We start from the raw sequence: 3,799 nt of genomic DNA, 5'->3' as shown, positions 1-3,799 counted from the left end.
CTCTGATTTTCTTAGTATATTTGGGACAATAAATATGGGTGTGGTTCGATAACATTAAATTATGTTTGTTTAAGTACAACTATATTACACTATAAATAAATATCGTCTTATTTAAATTTATTACCGTCGATATTCGATCGTGAATTATTATCATTATCATTTACGTTATATTTGGTGAATCAAACGACACCTATAGTGCTTTATAATAATATCATTCCAAATATTTATTTTGTAAAAATAGTGTCGGAGAGCAAATCTCCGGCCGGGTGGCGGAGTGCACCCGCCCTAAATCCTAAGATGAGGAGTGGCCTAGGTGTTTTGCTTGTTAGCAGGGAAAACAAGAAAAACGCAAGAACACACGAGGGTTTAGAGTGGTTCGGGCCGCCGGAGCGTAACACCCTACTCCACTGTGTGATGTATTGCTTGTGAGCTTGTATAAGCTTGTGAGTCTAAGATTAGATCTAAAGATTGAGCCTCCCTTTTGTAACGCTGCATGCCTCCTCTTTTATAGCTGAAGTGGGCATGCACAAAGGTACTGAACCCCGACATGTGTGCTTAGGGACATAAAGAATATAGCACTTGAGGCCACAAATGCTTACTGCCGGGGCGATCTTCTTGTGTCCTGACGCCCAAGATCTGTGTATTAAACTTATCTTTTCAGACTTCCGCGACGGTCCCGAGAAGATGTGGCATTGGCGCAAGCAGCGGTGCGATTTTTCCGCACCCGGTAACCGGTGCACCGGTTGCATGACATGTGGGTCTGGGCTCCCGGGTTGGACAGCCGGTTGCAGCGAAGCTGAGGAGGCGCACAACCGCGGGGCGGTTGTACGCTTCTTGCGTGGCGGTTCGCCTTTTTGACTGCTGGTTACGGCGAAGATGAAGGGGCGCTTAACCGTGGGGCGGTTGCATGCCCTTTGTGCGGCGGTTCGCCTTCCTGACCGCTGGTTGCCCCGAGAATGGAGGGGCGCATAACCGCGGGGTAGTTGCACGCTCCTTTTTCGGGTCAGTCTGTATGATCTGTGGGGCCTGGCCCTCGTGTCATAAGGTGGGAACCTTGGTGCACGTCGGGGGAGACTTCGCCTGTGACGCTTCGGGGGCGCGAGTGAGGAGATCTGCCTTTAAAAAGGGGTCGATCTCTCGGGTAGTAGACATGCCTCGCTCCTCTTGCGACCATCGCGCCCTTCCGCCTTTCGAGCCTCCAGATGGGGTGCGCCGGTGTTCTCTGGAGGGATCCGCGTCAAGGTCGTCCCTTCCGGCGACCTCACCGCCGGAGAGCTCGCGCTCGTGGTGGTGCCACCAATCTTGTCTTCTTCTTGCTGCTGTTGGAGGAGCGCATCCCCGTGGGGGTTGGCGCTCTTCCACCATTATTCGGCTTCAATGATTTTTATCATGTAGCTCGGTCGCAACCTCCGGTCGGTGGTCATCGACAAGAATGACTACCAGCCTTGTGGTGGAGAGAAGCGAGCCGGGCTGCGGCCTCCCCCCTGTCCTCAGCTTCAAGGATGTTCATCATCGCGTGCTGGGGAGGAGGGCGAGCCGAGTTGGGGCTCCGCCTTCCGCGTGGGCTGGCGGCCCGCTTCTTCCTCCAGCATTCGGGGGGAGAAGGGCGTTCGCCAGCCTTGCGAAGGAGGCGAGCTTCGGCTACGCGGGGTCGGCCGTCTGAGGTGTCGTCAGCTGCCGCGTGCCTGGCTCCTCGGCCTGGGTGGCTTTGGTGCCGCCTCCGGCGCTGCCTCCTGCCGCTTGGACGGGGCGTGGCTGTCCGTCCACCGCACGGGCGACGGTTGCGTCGTGCGTAGGTCGGCCACATCCACAGCTTCTCCCGCGCCGCCAGCCGCACCGGGGGGTCGTACAAGACGTCGTACGCCGCGAGGGCGGCGGCGGCGTTCTTGGATGGTCTTGTCCTCACTCCCGCAGTGAGGACGGGAGCAAGGACCTCTTCGCGCGTGCTGGGGCAGCCGCCGCCCATCGGTGCAGAGGTGGTCGCTGCCGCTGGTGGGGCTGAGGTGGTCGCCGCCGCTGGTGAGGCTGCCACTGCAGAGGTGGTTGCCTCCGCTGGCGAGACCGTCAGTGCCACCTGCTGCCGGACCTCCGGCTCTTTGGCTTTAATGGCCTCGTTGTCGCCCCCCATAGGAAGACGGGGGTGAGGACCTTTCCGCAGCGGCGTACGTGCTGAGGTGATCGCTGCTGCTGGCGAGTCGTCGGTGCAGAGGTGGTCGTCACGCGTCGGTGCTGATGTGGTCGCCTCCGCTGGCGAGTCGCTCAGAGCTAGCTATCCCGTGGCCCTACCGGTGTGGAGGTAGTTCATACCTGCAGAGTAGAGATGGAACTAGGGCTCCACTTGAAAACAGATGTAATACTTTCGCTTTTTGTAAGGTACTCAAGAGTACTATTTATTAAGCAGTATTAGCATTTATCTATTTTCAACTTGTTTCTGTTGTGTGCGATTTTGTTGACTGCTCTCTGGTACCTGGCCCCCGTCTGGGATGCAGGCTTGTTGTGTTGAGGCTAGATACTAGCGTATCTGAAAAGGTTGTCAACAACTCTCGGGAGGCAATCTCGCCGGGAACTGGATTTGTACACAACTTCAGCTAGGGAGCGTTAGTAGTACACCCATAGGGTTCCCTGTCTGACATTTGTCATCCTTTGATACATGCTCGGGACTCGCAGGTTTCAGTCCGGGTGGCCAAGTTGCGTGTCCGGACCCCCTTGGGTCGCGGTTCTAGGTACTAGGACACTTGTCGCAGGGCAGTGGAGCATGCAGGCCCACGGTACGGGACCAGGCTGAGCGGCTGCATGGGCTCCGGACCGCCCCAGGAGACTAATGTCCATTCCCTAGCTCCGGTCCCGAGGTTGTCGGACCCACAGGACTTATAGCCCCAAATACTAAGTACCCGTCATGGAGTAGTGGAGCGTGCAGGCCCACGGTACGGGACCAGGCTGAGCGGCTACACGGGCTCCGGACCACCCCATGGAACGGGATCCCGTTCCCTAGGGCCAGCTCCCAGGCTATCAGACCTCCCAACTTTCGTATCGGGGGCCCTAGACTGCAAGCCTGACTGCTCAATTCAGATGTCGTAACGTCAGGACAGATAGGAACCACACAGGTGGGTTAGATAAAAGGTATTATCTGAAAAACTACAAGGTAAGACCATGGAGCAGCGAGGTGGATCTATCATAGGGGCACAAATGAGGGGGCAGTTTTTCTTTATAACTCGCCATGCATGTGTGCAGACCAATAGGCCGGGTTTATAGGGACAGACCCCACCGGATTATCATACACGTATGTGCTACCTAGTTACAAAAGGGAAACAGATTCGGCCCCCAGACTTGCCCTATGTATAGAACTTATAGAGATGTTTCGGCATCGGGGTAAGGTGCTCCTTCAGTCGTAGCTAGATGGTTACCCCTGGGTCGGTGTATTCCCGTTACCTTGAAGGGTCCTTCCCTGCTGGAGGAGAGTTGTGGAGTCCTTGGTTTGGTGCTTGCCGTAGGGCTAGGTCCCGACACTGGGTCCCTATCTGCATTTGACTCGGGAGCCCTTGCCTTTGACTGTGGCCACTCCTGCATGTACCTGTCTGCGGCCGGGACTTGTGGGGAATCCAGAAGGGTTTTCGGAGGAAGGCATGCTTCAGCTCCGTAGACCGGGGGGCACGGGGTCCCCCTGGGGTCCATCTAGTTGTCTTCACCAGAGTAGGAGCCTCCGGCGAAGACATCCTTGAGGTCCCCCTCGGGCGACTGATACCCAAGGTCCCGCTCAGCTGCGGCCACCTCACCGTCGTCCACCTTTTCTTTGCCAGGT

The sequence above is a fragment of the Zea mays genome, chromosome 4 (assembly GCF_902167145.1).
Source record: "Zea mays cultivar B73 chromosome 4, Zm-B73-REFERENCE-NAM-5.0, whole genome shotgun sequence".
Taxonomy (NCBI): Eukaryota; Viridiplantae; Streptophyta; class Magnoliopsida; order Poales; family Poaceae; genus Zea; species Zea mays.
Note: the sequence above shows the minus strand (reverse complement) of the source record.